A 17,803-nucleotide genomic window follows, 5' to 3' on the forward strand; every position below is an offset into this window, starting at 1 on the left:
CTCATTTTTCCCCTCTAGAGAATGGGGCTAGCATCATAGCATTCTCAGACATTCCGTGCGGTAAAGACTGGTGGTGGAGCTTAACCACATAAATCCCACAAAGAATATTTGCTGAGATATTTAAGGCCTCTACGCTGAAAGTATTTATTGACAAATGTTTTCAGATTAAAGGAATTTGAGTCATGAAGGAACCATGATACTGCACCTTGTGAGGCACATGAAAAACAGATTCTCATAGCGGTGTAGTGCTTGCCAAATTATGACAAATGGTCTAGACTCAGAGATGACGTTCTAAATAATACTGATACCTCCAAAGAGTTCTGGTCAATGGCAATGTCCAACACCATGTGCCAAATGTTAGCAGAAGTACCACAGTGATGTGAGAACAGCACAGACAGAAGAATGCAAGAGCAGGGTAAGCAACCCTGTATTTTGTTCACACTCTCCAAATTGACCTCTGCTTGACATAAGTGTGGGTGACATAGCTTCTCCTCTGCTGCCACCTCCACCTCATTATTCTTATTCGATTCCCAGATAAAAGAAAGGTGGAAAAGACATCACCTGTCTCACCTGGCGTGCTCCAGCACAGCACATTATAAAATGAAGTTACATCCTTTACCCTCATGTACTTTGGTCTCTCTTGACTAAGAGATAAAAAGTTTGATCCTTGAGAGCTATTATAAGCAATAAATATTTTATTTTATTGTCATTAATTCCAAACACTCTTCATTTCTTTTTGTAGGTTCAGGGTTCTCACCTATATTTTATTCCATCTACCTAAATAACTTACTTTAACATTTCTTATAGAGCACCTCTGATGGCAAAGATTTTTTTCAGATTATGCCTAAGATAGTATTTCTGCATTACTTTTGAAGTTTATTTTCACTGGATGTAGTACAGCATTTTTTCCCCAGCACATTAAAGACCTTACTCCATTTTGTTCTTGCTTACACGGTTTCTGACGAGAAATTAATTAGCGAATTTGCATTAATTTGCATGTTTATCCAAGATTTTTCTTGTAAGTATGGGGTGGAGATTCCTTTCAACTGTCTACATCTCCAGGGTGAATTTGGAATGTTCATCATGATTTTTAAAGGATATTTTCAATGGATATTGAATCTGGCTTAGCAGATGGCTTTTGCATTTAATTTTTCTTCTCTAGTGTGTTCTATCTTGCATTGTGTTAGACAAGAAATATGGTGGTAATGATTATCTTTGTTCTTCTGTATATAATCTGTCTTTTTCTTTATGGCTGATTTTATTATTTTTCTTTCTTACTGAATTTTACGAATTTGAAAATAATATGCTGTGGTTTTGGTTTATAACCCCTGAGTCCATTGAGCTTCATGGATCATCAGATTTGGAAAATGTATGGCCATTATTTCTTCAAATGATTTTATGATTTTTCTGCTCCAATCTTCCTTTCATTTTTTTCTCTCATATTCAATGTATATGTATTATACTTAATATTGTCCAACAGTTTACATGGGCTCTGTTTATTCATTGTTCTCCCTTTTGTTTCTATGTATTTCTTTCTTTTTTCTTTTTTTGGTGAGTTTATATTATCCTGCCTTTCTGTTCATTGATCCATAAAAGTTTTATTCTACATATTGCATCTTTTAGCTCTAGATTTTATATTTGGTTCTTCTTTATGTGTTCAATATCTCCTAAGTACATTCATGTTTCTCTTTAAATCTTTGAATATAATTTTAATAGCTGCTTAATGTGTTTCTTTGCTAATATCATCATGTCTTCCATTTTGTGTCCATTTCTGTTAAGTTGTAATTCTCCTGTTTATGGATCAAATTTTCCTGCTTCTTTGCATTTCTAATATTTTTCATTGTACATTAAATATTGCATATTCTAACATTCAAACTCTTTAGTGTTATTTTTTTTTCCCTTCAGGTTTATTGTAAATCAGCTTGAGAGTCCCAAGGCTTAAAAAAAATTGGTTCTGAGTAGCCTTCAGTGTAGGGCTAGATTAACCTTAATCCTGTGGTACAAACTTTCGGGATTCTCTTGTGAACTACCAAGGCACTTAACAAGGTTTCTCCTATCTGCCTGCTTGGAACTTGAACATCATTTTGTGCAAACTTTGTTTTTCCATTCACAGCTTCCCTGTAGCTGTTTTTCCTGTGATGCCTTTTTTTCACCTGACCTTTGGATCGTGACCTGTACAGACATAGCATAATACTAGAGGAGATCCTTATGCAGAATTCTGAAGCCTGTTGCAAATCCCAGCTACCTCAGTAGCTCCATGTCCTGATTTGTCCCCTCAGCTCAGAAACCTTACTGTGTTTTCTTCAGGCTTCCTGTCCCAGTACTGCCATCTGGGAAGTGCCTCCAGGTAGAACTGAGATAACCACGATGCTCATATTGTTTGTTTCCTTCTTTCGGGCATCCTAATCCTGCACCACCTGCTATCCAATGACAGAACACAGTTATTTTACGTATTTCGTCTATTATTCTAGTTGCTTGTGGAAGGAATCCTTGCCTCTTAAAATTTACTCAACCATGGCCCTACACAGAGTGTTTGATTGCCTAAGGCATTGCATCTGTTTGCCTGATACTCTGCCTTCTATTGATATGCATACTTCCTAGTATGAAAATAAATCTATTAATTACAAAAGAGTCAATCTGGTTTTCAGATCATGATTTCCATAAATTCAGTATAAGCTTATCTTTATCCATTGTGTGCCTTCTATTAACATATTTTTTCAATTATTTTTGCTCTATCATCTTTCTATCCACAAGGATTTCAGAAGGCATAGAAACTTTCTGTTTTGAAAATAGAAGCAGCAGAAACACTTGTAATAACTTTCTTTCTTCTTCCCAAGCCTGTGTGGGTTTTCCTGAAATAATCTTTGGAACTCCCTGTTAATGCACATTATTGTTCCATACCACTTTCTTTGCTTTATTGGATGCTTACATTATGTTTGAAGCTAGATAAGAGATCAAGCCAGCTGATTAACTTTGCTGAGTGGTGGGCACAGAGGTAGCTTTTCTGAACTAACCTCAGAATGCTTAGAGATGAAGGATGAATACAAAAAGTGCTAAAAATAGATTTTTTGTAAAAAAAATGAATAAAATATTCTGACAAATGAGGAAGAGCTAGTACATAATAGTGCATGGCACATAGATAACATTTAAGTAATACTTATTTAATGGTATAGGAAAAAAATAATGAATCTGAATCTGGTACAGAGAGCTAATTGTAGTTTAGCTACTCAGTGAAGAAAATACAAGAAGCAGAGGCTTAGATGATTAAATAAGCGATAGTCTAACTCCAGAGATGAGGAGTCAATACTCATAGTAATAATAATAATACTTGCTGGAACGTACTTAGTGCTTAAGTTAGAAGTAGCACAGAGTTAAGTGCTTTAAAAATTTTCAAATATTGTATGTTAAGTGTTTCACTTAGTGAAACCCAGTTTTGATACACATATCTTTATTTGATTTGTTAATTCCTTTGGGGTCACTAACATTACAATCATTCCCATATTAGAAATAAAGTAACTATCCAAAGAAAGTTGAAGTTTCAGCAATTCACATAAGGTCACCTACAATTTGTAAGAGATGCAACTGAGGATCCAGTTGAGGCAAGCCACACAAAAGTCCATGTTTCTAACCACTGTGCTCTACAGAATTCTATGTAGTTAGGGCTTTTTTATACGCTCCCCATCTGTCTTTGTGGGTGACCAAAGCCCATTTAAAGGCCATGGGAAGGATGGTCTGGACACTCTGGTTGCCTCTTTTCATCATGCAGTTTACAGCTCTCCCTTGTCCCCCTCCTTTCCTCCCTTGATCCGTATTTCATCAGCTAGTCTGGGACAGCTGTCTCATGTTACTTTACTTGACTTTTGCTATTGTATCAGCTCCTTTACACATGGATTGTATTTTAAAAGGGTAGATTCTGACAGAACCCTAGGAACCAATAAAAAATTAACATTTAGCTAGCACAGCATGTATAAAATTAAGCCCAAAAAGACACACAAAAACTCAACAAAATGCAAAGGAATGATTAGGGCACATCCAGTTTGCATGATCTCCACCATAAACAAATGGACAACTTATATAAATTCCATATTTAAAGGAAAATCAAACAATGATTGGAAACATTAATCCACAGCTGTCTTAAAAAATCCCTGTGATTTTTTATTTATGAACTTTCAATTAAACACAGCATAACTATAGCTTCAGAAGTAAAAATCCTCTTAAGCAGATGTCAAATGATTTTAATAAGATACTTCTGTAATTCATCTCTTTGCCATTATCAAAAGCACACTGGTAGTCTTTCTTTCTCATGAATTAGATGTCCTGCATTTATCATATATCAGTATGAATTCATATATTATTTTATAAAACTGAGTTATAATGGGTCAAAACAGAAGCTTGAATATATGCTCTAATTTTGTTGTATTATTGTTATTTTCATTTCCTGTTTACAAAAGTAATATATAATTTGAAAAAATGGAAATATTTTACCACAAAAAAATTGGTTATAATACCATATCCAGATAGTCACTGTTAGTATTTTTGTATATCTTCTTTATCTCTTTTCTTTTTTAAATTTGTTATTATGGGAAAGTTAAAATATACTATAAAGAAGGAAGAATAATATGATGAATACCTATGTTTCCCTCAGCCAGCTTCAACAACTTTCAGCCCTGCTATTTTTCTCCACTCTTCTCTCCTAAGTCCTATTGGATTATTTCAGGGCAGATTCATGACATTATGTTGTTTCATCCATGAATTATTCTGAGTCTTTTCTAAGAGACATGAGGTTTTTTTCATTTTTGTTTAATTTAGTATTACACTCATGTAAAACATTTACATGTGCCCAGAGTATAACTGTGAAAGAATGTGTCTTCAGAAAAGTCTTGCATTCACCCAGATTCTCTCTGCTACCATCCTGTTACTTTCCTCTCCATGTGGAAAACCACTTTTCATTAGTTTATGATTGGTCCTTCATTTTTTAAAAGCATTGGCAGATACATATTTGTGTTTTCTTCTTCTTTGTTAAATAAAATGTCCCATGTGAAGCACAATTTTTACCTTGCCTTTTGTTTGTTTAAAAATTGTATCCCGAGGCCAGACGTGGTGGCTCATGTCTGTAATCCCACAGTCTGGGAGGCTGAAGTTGGTGGATCCCTTGAACTTAGAGGTTTGAGACCAGCTTGCACAACTTGGCAAAAACCTGTCTCCACAAAAAAACACAAAAATTAGCCGGGCATGGTGACATGCACCTGTAGTCCCAGCTACTCCAGAGGCTGAAGTGGGAGGACTGATTGTGCCCAGGAGGTGGAGGCTGCAGTGAGCAGAGATCCCACTACTACACTCCAGCCTGGGCAACAGAGTGAGATCCTGTCTCAAAAAAAAAGACTGTAACCTGGACACCCATTTTCAGCAGTGCATAGAGATTTCTTTCATTTCATTCTTATAGCTGCTGATATGCCACAGCTTGGGATTATTATTTATTCATCTAGTTCCCCATTGGTGGATATTCAGCTCACTTACAGTCTTTTGCTCCTGCATATAGTACTTCATATGAGAAATTTCATATGCATATATTCTCCAGTATATTTGCCAGTTTGCCTTTGGTGTACATACTCAGAATTCACGTTCCTCAAATTGTGATTCAGATGAAATTTTGCTGGATAGCACGAAATTCTCTTCTACACAGTTAACATTTTGTATGCGAGTTGCTGTTGTGCTCTAGCCCAGATTATGTTGTCAAGCATCTGAATGTTAGCCAATTTGATATGAAAGAAATATCTCAGTGCAGTTTTTCCCCTTAAATTTTATCAAAGTTTAATATACACACAGAAAAATTCACAAAACACAAGTGTCTGACTCAATGATTTTTCATAAAATGACTATGGACGTATAATCAGCTTACAGCTAAGAATTAGATATTGCCAGCCCTTCAGAAGCCCTACTCAGGAATTTTATCCACCCAAAAGTAACCATTATGTTAACTTCTAAAACCCTCAATTTGATTTGCCTATTTTTATACAATTACCTGAATCAAATTGTACAGTAAATGCTCTTTCATTTACAGTTTGTCTTTTCTTGAGGGGGTTAAATGTTGTTTTTATGAGATTTACGTTTGTTGCAACATGTAATAATAGTTTGTTCTCATTTCTGTATAGCATTCCAATATATGAAAGAATCATCATTTATTTATCCTATTTTTGTAGCATTATAGTGTATCTGACTTTTGCCTGTTATAGATTGCTGCTATGAACAATCTTATATAATGTTTTCTTCTGAACATATGCATATATCTGCACAAGTTTTATAAACATTTGAGATTACATTTTAAATTACCAGGCATTCCAAGATACAGGATCATATGACTGAAAACTAAGAATGAAATGAGACTACAAACAAATTCACAGATGATACAAGTATTATAGTTAAGAGAAAATAATTTTAAAAAGCTATGATTACAAATAATGGAAAGATGAATAAAAGATTTAAAATGGAGAAATTTACCACGTAATTGAAATATATAAACAAATACAGTTTTAGAAATAAAAAAGAACTCAACTAATGTGTTTATCATGCTACTAGACAACACAAAAGAATTATTGAAGTAGAATAGATCAATCAAATATGTCCAGAATAGGGCACAGAAACCAAAAGAGGAAAGAGAATATATTTTACTGAAGTTAGTTACAGAAAAGCATGACTGCCATTAACACCTACATTCAACATTATACTTCAATTCTAGCCAAAATACTAAAAAAAAGAATGAAATAAGAAATTTAAAGACTAGGGAACAAAACACATCATATTTCAGATAACATAATTGAGTACATAGAAAAGTAAGCAAAAGGTAAACTCGGGTTTATCAATGAATTTAGAAAACTTGCTGGACATGATATCAACATTAAGTACCTTTCATGCACTAGCAACAAATATAAATGACAAAATAGCACAATAATATTGGAAAACATTAAATACTTAGAAATAAATGTTATTAAATGTATACGGGTCTTCTGTCTTGGAAACTATATAACACAGAGATTACATAAGTAACAAGTAAATGGAGACAAATAACATCTTTAATAATTAGAAAACTTAAAATTGTAGATATAAAAGATTTTCTCATGCTGTTCTATAGAATTTAATGCAGTCAATCCCACCCAAAATCCCAGCAAACATTTTCTACAGGAATTTATAAGCTAATTTAAAAATGCGTGGGAATTCATAGGGTTCAGAATAGCCAAGAAAATCTTGAAGACACAGAAACTTACCATATCACATATATTAAAAAATTTATTGTGATAAAAGCCCCTCAAAATAACATAAAATTTACCATCTTAGTAATTTAAGTGTGCAATTTAATAGTGTTATGCATACTCACATTGTTATGAAACAGATCTTTAGAACTTTTTCATCTTGCAAATCTGAAACTCTATACCCATTAAATAACAACTCACTTTTCCCCCCTTTCCCTAACTCCGGGCAACTACCATTCTATTTTTTGTTTTTCTAAATTTAACTACTTTAGATAACTTACATAAGTGGACTCATATAGTATTGGTATTTTTGTGACTGGACTGGGTTATTTCAATTAGCACAATGTCCTGAAGTTTCAGCCATGTTTTAGCATATAACTAAATTTCCTCCCTCATTAGGGGAGAATATTGTTCTTTTGTATGTATACGCTGCATTTTGCTTATCCATTCATCCATCAAGGAATATTTGTGTTGTGTCTGCCTCTTGGCTATTGTGAATAGTGCTGGTATCAACATGAGTGTGCAAACACCTCTAAAAAGAAGAGTGCTTTCCGGTCATGTCCATGGCCTCAATAAAGGTATAGAACATGACCCCGTCCTATACCTACATTTAACTTTATAAATTTATAAATAAATTTTCCACTTTATTATTGAGGTAGAATACAGATCAATAAAAATGTGGGGTGCAAACATCTTACTTTGAAATATTTTGGATATATATGCAGAAGTGGGATTGGTAGATTATATGATAGGTCTATTTTTAATTTTTAGGAAAACCTCCATATAGTTTTCCATAGTAGCTGCACCATTTTCCCATCAACAGTGCACAAGGGTTCCAATTTCTCTACATCTGACACTTGTTACTTTCCATTTTTTGATAGTAGCCATCCTAATGGTGAGAGGTGATATCACATAGTTTTAAAAGTGGTGGTATAAGAAAGTGTGACCTTGGCTCAAAGAAAGACGAGTAGGTCAGTGGTTTCTTAATAAAGAGTTCTGGAAAACATTTATCAATATAGAAATATTAGCTTTAGGACAAAGGTAATATTGTGATGTAGTAGAAAAAGTGTTCTCTTGAATGTGGGTTCAATTAAGTACACATAAGGAAAAAAAATGAATCATGACCCCTGTTGTATGCCAAATATATAAGAGTTGCCAATCCCAGATAGATTGCAGATTTAAACACAAAACTTTTAGAAAACCTAAAAGAATAAATATCTTCATGATATCGGTTTGGCAAAAATTTCGTAACTAGAATTTATAAAGCAGTAGCTATAAAAAATTAATAATTTGTTTTAATTCTAAATTAGAAACTTATTTGTCAAGAGAAAACATTAAGATAACTAAGATACAAGACCTAACATGAAAATACTTGCATATATGTATAAATGTAATAAAAATAAAAGAACAGAGTAGAGACTTGACAAATGACTGTAACTTCACCATTATTTGTTACTGGAAAAATCACAAATTATAACTACACTATAATATTACTAATATACGCTCAAAAATAGATACAATGAGAAAAAGATGAACAATAGCAACAATAGTGCAGATGTGGCACAATTTGATCTCTTGTAGACAGCTGGTGGGGTTTATACACGTATAACAACTTTGGGATTCTAAATTTACAGTGCCTATCACCCTGAAATTCAAGCCTAACTTTAGAAGCAATAAAAATGTATTTAGCAGATCACAAGGGCAGGAGATCGAGACCAACCTGGCTAACACAGTGAAACCCTGTCTTTACTAAAAATACAAAAAATTAGCCGGGGGTGGTGGTGGGTACCTGTAGTCCCAGCTACTTGGGAAGCCAAGGCAGGAGAATGGCATGAAGCCGGGGGGCGGAGCTTGCAGTGAGCCGAGATCACGCCACTGCACTCCAGCCTGGGGGACAGAGCGAGACTCCGTCTCAAAGAAAAAAAAAAAAAGAAAATGTATTTAGAAGACCAATTATATAAAATTTCATGTAAAAGTATATACAAGACTGTTCATAGAAGAAATATATAAGATAGGCAAAAAAGGAAACACTCAAATACCAATAAATAAAATGATTAAATAAGTTGTTACATATTCATAAAATGTACAGTGGTTATTATCAATGCATAACTTCAACCTCCAACAAAATGAACAAGCTTCAACAAAAAATAATATTAAGGGAAAGAATCCAAGAACATTTACATAAAATTCAAAAAAAGGTAAAGCATGTCTACGGTTATAAGTCAAGATAGGGGCTATTTAGAGAGGAGGTTGTAACCTGGGCAGGGAGTGGACAAAGTGGACTTCTGAAGCACTAATATTCTATCTCTAGATCTTGGAAACTTTTACATGGTTGTGTTCACTTTGTGAAAATCGATAAAGCAGTTCACTTTTAATCTAAATACTTTCCTATATCAGTGATACTTCAAAACAACTTTATAAAAACTAGAGAAAAAAAACAAGAAAAATTAGAAAAATGATGGAACAACATAATAGAAGGAAAACCCAGGCTATAGGGGGAAAATGCCCACTAGAATTCTTATAATTCATTAATGGTATATTTCATATTTAACTCAGATCTCCATGATAAGGCCTCTTTTCACTTTAAAACATTAATTTTCTCCTACCATAAAATAAGGTCTGTTTTATTGTTTCCTTTTTTGGGTACATTGTAGGTGTATATATTTATGGAGTACGTGAGATATTTTGATACAGGTATATAATGTGTAATAATAACATCACCGTAAATGGAGTAGCTGTCACCTCAAACATTTATCCTTTCTTTGAGTTACAAACAATCCAATTATACTCTTGTAGTTATTTTTAAATGTACAATAAATTACTGTTGACTGAAATCACAGTGTTGTACTTCAAATACCAGATCTTACTCATTCTTTCTAACTACACTTTCGTACCCATTATCCATCCCCGCATCCCCGCATCCAGTGCCTTTTCCAGTGTCTGGTAACCATCCTTCTACTCTATATCTGCACGAGTTCAATCATTTTAAAATTTTAGGCCCCCAAAATAAGTGAGAACATGTGAAGTTTGTCTTTCAGTACCTGGCTTATTTCACTTAATATAACGACCTCCAGTTCTATCCATGTTGTTTTAAATGATAGGATCTTATTTTTTTTAAATGGCTGATTAGTGCTCCATTGTGTACATGTACCACATTTTCTTTATCTGCTTATCTGTTGATGGACATATTTTACTTTTTAAATGTTCTTCTATCAGATTCTGAATGGATGATTCTATGAAGAAAATTTGTCCTGAAAGCCCAAATTTTGCCAACTTATAAACATATATTTCAGCATTTTTAAAAGGCTACATATAATTTTCAGTCTTTATTGCTATTAGGAAATTGTTTGTGATCATTAGAAATAAAAATTCTGGACACTTTGATAGGGAATCAAAACAGTGGGAGCATGACAAATATAAATACAACAATATTTATTTAAAAATTTTTATTCATGTATCTGAAGTTTTTTAGTTAAAAATATAAAATATATTTCATAAAGACTACTACTTTGAAATATGTTGTTACATTATATTAAGCTTCATATAATGATGATACTATCACTCAGGCTGTATTTCACATCACAAATTTAATACAATACAAATTTAGGAATTTAATTAATTTATTTATTTAAGACAGAGTCTTGCTCTGTCACCAAGTCTGGAGTGCAGTGGCATGATCTCAACTCACTGCAACGTCCACCTTCCAGGCTCAAATGATTCTCGTGTCTCAGCCTCCTAAGTAGCTGGGATTACAGGCGTGCACCACCAGGCCTGGCTAACATTTGTATTTTCAGTAGAGATGGGGTTTCACCATGTTGGCCAGGCTGGTCTTGAACTCCTGGCCTCTAATGATTTGCCCCACTTGGCCTCCCAAAATTCTGTGATTACACCACACCTGGCCAAAATTTAGGAATTTCATATTAGTTTATTTTAAAATAACATACATTACTAAGCTTTATACAAATTATGAACACTTCTATAAAAGCAGTTATTCTATTTCTTAATAAAAATAAATATTTTAATAGAAGAATCGGAAGAAAATATTTTTTCAACTCATTGAGAATAACCAACCTTTCCAGTGAGCCAACGGGAATTGTAGGGATTGAGGTGAGTCTAAATCATCAGCTCTTCGTAACTGGAGAGAAATCATACCATAAAAGAGGCAAACTAGGGAGAAAACACGTTTTTAACAACTGCCTAAGGCACAAAATCTATCAACTTGCATGCCAAGTCGCCTCCCATATGAAGATAATTCCTATTTCTGACACACAATAAAATTATTTCTTGAATAAGTAAATGAGTGAATGAGTGAATAAATGAAAAGTTCAAATCAGTCAAACTAGGATAAATAAATCACCACATAAGAGTGGCTGGCGCTTCCATGTATCAACTTGACCTTTCTCCTACTCATACTGTTTTCAAATACCCTGGGGGCCAGTGGTTTTTAACAAATTAATATGCCCCTGTTTGGGCATTTTTAAGATTTTCATCTTTTTCCAAGGTAGTCTTTAGTCCTTTTTCTAATTATAACCAATTATGATTCCAGTGTATATGTTTTCCTGATATATCATTTGATTATTTCTCTCATAAGTCACATTTTGTGTTTATATTCTCTTATGCACATATTTTATAATTTAAATTAAAGGTTTCAAGTGTACTTTATGATTTAAATTAAATGTTTCAAGCATTTATGCTCACATGGGTCTTTAATTTCCAAGTGTTTGCTTCCACTTTCCTATCAGTGAGCTGCAAAATACAAGGAAAATGTGAATCAGAATCTAAGCAAAAACCCTATATAAAAGTGAAGAAGCAAGCAGGAAACAAGATGTCAATCAGCCCTTATTGATTACTGCTCTGGTTGTTCCAGGTGATGTGCAGCAAGTTGTGTAGAGCTAATAATTCAGTGAGAGAGATAAGGTTTAAATGAAGGAAAGAATGGCAAAATCATGCAATGTATTTAAGAATATAGACATCAATAACATACGTAAGTGTTCTTGTTCTCAAAGTCTAGTGGAGAAGTCAGACACGTAAACCAATGTATATAGTACTGTTTGCAAAATTCTGTGATAAAATATAGACAAAAAGCTGTTAGGACACTGAGGAAAGAATGACTGACTTTTAATTGGATCATTCATTCACACCTCACTTTAGCATACTTTAATTGTCATAATTACTGCTAAAGCTGTCTTGGGAAAGGTCACTAAGCTCTTCTGTGGGTTTTCCCTCTCACATGTAGACTTGTGACTTTATAGGAGGATATTCTTCTTCCTTCCTTGGTGAGGCAACTTCATTGGTCAGACCCATCTGGCATCTACCACCCTTTCTCTTGCTCTGCCCCAGGGGAGGAGGTATAGCTTATTCTAATTGGCATTTTTAGAGAGATTAAAGTGGGCATGCTGGTTTCAACTCCCCATTTTGCTCCAGGAAGTGCTTATAGGGAGCAGCTTTCTGTCTCTCCATTTGCTGTACCTGAGGAGGAGGAAGTCTCACTGACCTGGAACTGTGTGTGCACATCTGCTTAGCTTGGGATGTCAGTCGGCTAGCCCATTTTTCTCTACAATAACCATATTCTACACCCTCCCATTTAGACTTCCTCAGGAATAAAGACCTTATTTTATTTGATGGCTATCTTATAATTAAATTTTTAAAAGTTTAAATAACAATCTCATGAGAAAAAAGCAGTGTCTTTATTGGATACTTCAATACTCAATAAAGCCACCTATAGGAATAATTGGACTTGCAAAAGAGCCACCTGGACAGACACATGAACAGGAATGTTCTGCCTCACACCCTCTAGCACAGACAGCAGTGTGCCAGACAGCCTGATTGTATGACCAGAGACAGAAATATAAGAAGGGAGAATGGGACAGAAATACAGGAAGGGGGAATGGCTCTCTGCTACTTCCCAAGGTGGTGGTCTTCTCTTGAGCTCAAATATCACACAAATTATGTATCCGACATATTGGTCTAGGACAGGGAGCCCCACATTTTCTGTTAGACAGCATATTAGTGTTCTAGGGCTGCCATGACTAATAGCCACAAACCAAGTGACTTAACAGGAAATTATTTATTCACAGTTTTTAAGGCCAGATATTTGAAATCAAAGTTTTGGCAGTACTAGTTCCACGTGGAGGCTTTGTGGGAGAATCCATGCCGTGCCTCTTTCCCAGCCTCTGGTGACTTCTGCAATCCTTGTTGGTTTTTAATTCATGATTGTCCTCCAGTCTCTCCCTCCATGTTCACATGGCCTCTTCCTCTGTTTCTCTGGGTCTCAAATCTCCTTCTTCCTTCTCCTACAAGGATACCAAAGTGTTAAAATCTAACTTGAAACTAGTGTGGCCTTGACATCCTTAATTACATTTGCAGAGACCATATTTCCCAATAAGATCAAATTCACAGTTATAGCCAGTTAGGAATTGAATATTTCTTTTGGTAGAAGGGGCACACAATTCAACCCACTATGAATAGTTATACCTGTTATCAACTCATTGCCCTATGCATGTCTTCCTGAAATTTATGCGTTTTCTGCATGTTTGTTTTTTCTTCCAGAATCTTTTGAAATAGATTGCTAACAGTGTAGGAAAGTTTTCTTATGTGATAGAGTTCAAATTATGAAATTTGGATTTAATCTCATTTCACATTTGTATATATGATGACATACGTTAATAAAAATATTTCTGACTTTAGTATTGGCCATGTAACTGGGGAGATTAATAATATTTTGCATAAGAACTAAGTATGATTATGATTATTAAAACATGTAACAGTACCTGATACGTAGTACACACATTACATATTATGTGGATGCATTAATATGCAAATGTCTGAATCAATGAGCAATAGAGTGAATGAATAAAATAATGAGTAACGGGGAGAAAACCAAAGAGAGATCAACCAATGACAGAGTTAATGTTAGTAATCCAGGATAAAGTGATGAGAGTGAGATAGGAGTGAATGGAATGCAGTCAGACAGCTTCAATTTTCAAAATGTTTCAAACAGAAACTAAGCTCATTTCATGAGTGTTGTGAGTGGCACAACATCAGACATAACCAGGTTCGTGCACATTAGTGTCTTTCCACAAGGTCGGACTTTTAGTGATGCTATCTCAATCATAAAAGCCATGAGCTACAGGGAGTTCCCAAGGAAGCAATTTTCCTTAGTACCACCATTTCACTTGGTAGTCAGAGTTGTGGACTCATAGTCTCAAGTCACTCCTCAAGTCAGTCAAAGTTGCAAACCATATGTAGTAGTATACTTAATCAATGTATAAATGTTATAGATTAAGCATTCCACATCAAAGTAACATTTAAAGTCAAGAGAGAATAAAATAAGAAAAGAGATTAATGAACTAGTCCAAGAAGAGTAATGTGGACAAGGATAGTGTCATGGCTTAATCTGAATGGGAGTCAATGGCTTCCAAGAAGAGTTTTTGATTTGGGCAGAACCTTTGATGATCAGATGCTGATCAGAAGTGACAGCCAGATGGGAGTCTATCAAATCAGCCATCATGAGCTGGTGAAGTCCTGCTCTTTTTAAGGCCACAGAGTCCTCCAGTGAGGGTTGATGTCCAGTTATGTTTTTCTGCAATTGGGTACAGTCTCTATGGATTAGGCAAACCTCTGGTCCTTGCTGGTATGATGCCTTTTGAAATGTAAGATGGAGTCTTTTTTCTAAAATGAAATTACTTATATCAAGGGTGCTCTATACAATGGGGAAAAAATAGGAAATAGATCAACTATGCCTTCGTGGTAAATCTAGAACATATTGATATTTTAAAACTGTTAATTTGTTGCTTGGAAATAAAACTATTGAGGGACAGCGATAAGCACATTTTTTTGACAGGGAGGTAACTGTGGGTAACCCTGGTAAATATTTTCTTTAAACCTTGAACATGCAGAGTTATAGCATGAGTGAGAATTTCAAACAAGCTGCGTGGGTTTGGCTTACCATTCACTGTCTATGAATTGTATATGATGAAATTAGTATATACAGGTATTGGAGTTTAAAAGGATTATTATGTCATGTTATGTTATACTCGTTATTTTATATGTACTTGGGGATAGAATGGAGATGGTAACTCTCTCTTTATTCTCTGCTTTGGGCAACTAAAGGGCTGCAAGGGCACGGAAGGCACTGGTGGCCTGAGGTGTTGTAACCCCAGACCAATAGGCACAGGCTTCGGGAGAATGAGCTCTTGGCTGTTTCAATTCACATTGTTTTCTAGTCAGTAAAGCTGATAGAAGACAAAGCATACACACATATTAGAATTTTCACCAATGTAGATGACCAGAGTTAGTGGAAGAAAAAATAGATCATCAGTCACAGAAGACCTTGAATAGCAATCTTGAGTTAACCCTTTCATCCATGACTCATTTTTTCCTTTATTCCTCATTTGTGGCACAGACAACTTAAAATTCCTGCCTATATCTGCCATCAATGTGCTAGCCTCTAGTCCATGGGTGGTGATTTCCTTCTAATTATAGTTTATTTCCTGTGCATGGCTTATTTCCTTATTGGACTATTCTTAGCATGTTATGCAGAAAATGCCAGTTTACTCCCAATGAAACTTGTGTCCAATTTGTTCTACACTGATTGTGCTCCCCTCAAGTTTGTAGTACAAAAACTGAAAAAAAAAAAATCTACAGCAATCACCACTACTTTGTGTTTTTCTTCCCCATATCGTCTTGTTTATTTATATGTCTTCGTCTGGTTTAATGTCTTCTAAGTTGTATTTTTTATTACTGTCCTTGAATGTCCCCCTTTCACTACTGCCCATCGACACTTCCTTATTAAATAAGAAATGCTTGATGAGACTACATTTAACAGGTAAAATATAGCACACACAGTTACATTTGAATTTTAGATTAAAAATGGGCAGTGTTCTCTTCTTACATTTTATTGATAATTGCTGTGTCTTTGGAATGAAGGTGGCAGTATGAGTATACAGATCTGTTTTGTCCAGCAATCTTTGGCCACATTTGCTTGTTTTAAATTTCAGTAATTGTCACTATGTGTTGAATGGGGAAGTGACGTGAGATGTGACTTTCCAATGTAACAGTGAATGGAAGTCCAATCTGATTAAGATTTTGTTTAACAGAGTTTCCAGTCACATAAACAAAACCTCACAGACTGCAAGGCCCCCATGTCCCTTCAGCTCCAGCTCCTTGACAATGCCTGGCACCCGCACAGCATTCTGGCTTGACTTGCACAGCAGCATACTTCATTCTCTTCAGGACATGCTTGTAGCTCATCACATATTTCTTTTCTTTGCCGTGTTCACCCAATAGTAAATGAGACTCAATGCCATTCCAAAGAATGGGGAAAGGGGAAGCTCCCAGTTTTGTGCTTATAAAATAGAAAGGCACTGAATAAGGTCCAAAAATGTCAGTTCTTTAACAAAAGGTGCCAGGCAGGGTATATCCAGGTTCTGAGACACCTGATACTTACATGATTTGAAGCCATTTTGAGTAAATGCACACAAAATTATGAATAAAATTTAGAAGAGAGAATGAATTTTCTCAAATGCCTGCTTTTTGTTGGCTTTGGAGAAACCTAGCTCATTTATATTTCTTAGGGCCTCTCCATCAAGTATGTGGATACTTTATGACTCATTAACTTTTCTTCCTCTTCTTGCTTCCTAGTTTTTTCTTAGTATGATTAATTGATTGATTGCTTAATTCATCAAAAACTTTCTGACATTCTCTGTCAGAAAGAATGTGCTGGGCACTGTGTTGCATATATTTATAGAACATTTATTAAGTACATACCACGTGTCAAAGTCTGCTGTGTTTTGTAAGTGTCATTTTGTGAAATCCTCACCATAACCCTGAAGGAGTTTATACTGTCATCTCCATTTTGCAGGAGAGAAAACTGAGGCAAGAAGTTGAAATATTCAGCCAAGATAACATAGTAAATGGCGCAGTTGGGATTACAGCCCAAGCAATCTTCATCCAGACTCTGAGTCATAATCCCAGGACACAGTCTCTGGCTGGCTGACACCCATGCTGCAAAGAGGCAACGTCCCTTATCACCAGGGAGCTGACAGTTTACTGAGCTCAGAGTTGTACACATGACAACTAAATCAGCAGGTGCCATGGCAGAGAAAAACAGGGTACTCTGGGAGGGGTGACGGATCGGGTCTGTTACTCCCACCTGAATTAAGCGAGATTTCAGAATCGAAAATAAAGCCTATCAGTCCTCTTTGGTAGTTACACCGCAAAACAACCCCCTCATCACGTATTTCTGGCTCAGGTTGCGTTTCTGAGCCAGGGCATCAGGGGCCGACCCGGGACCGCGCCCTTCCTAGAACAACGGTGGGGCCTTGGGGCTGGGCAGGCTCCACCTCAGCGGCCGGGGCGCACTTTCCTCAGCCAGCGGGTACTGCGGCCGCCAGCCGGGAAGGGCAGTGCCTCCCGCGGCCCAGGCCTGTGCTTAACAGTGAGAACAACAGCGAACACGTGGGATTTGCACATTGGGCAGAGGTTTTCACCAGAAAATGCAGCAGGTGTATCCACTAGCAAAATGCCAAATTAAAAACTTGTTAGAGCAGAAATAC

Source organism: Nomascus leucogenys, chromosome 17, assembly GCF_006542625.1.
Source record: "Nomascus leucogenys isolate Asia chromosome 17, Asia_NLE_v1, whole genome shotgun sequence".
Taxonomy (NCBI): Eukaryota; Metazoa; Chordata; class Mammalia; order Primates; family Hylobatidae; genus Nomascus; species Nomascus leucogenys.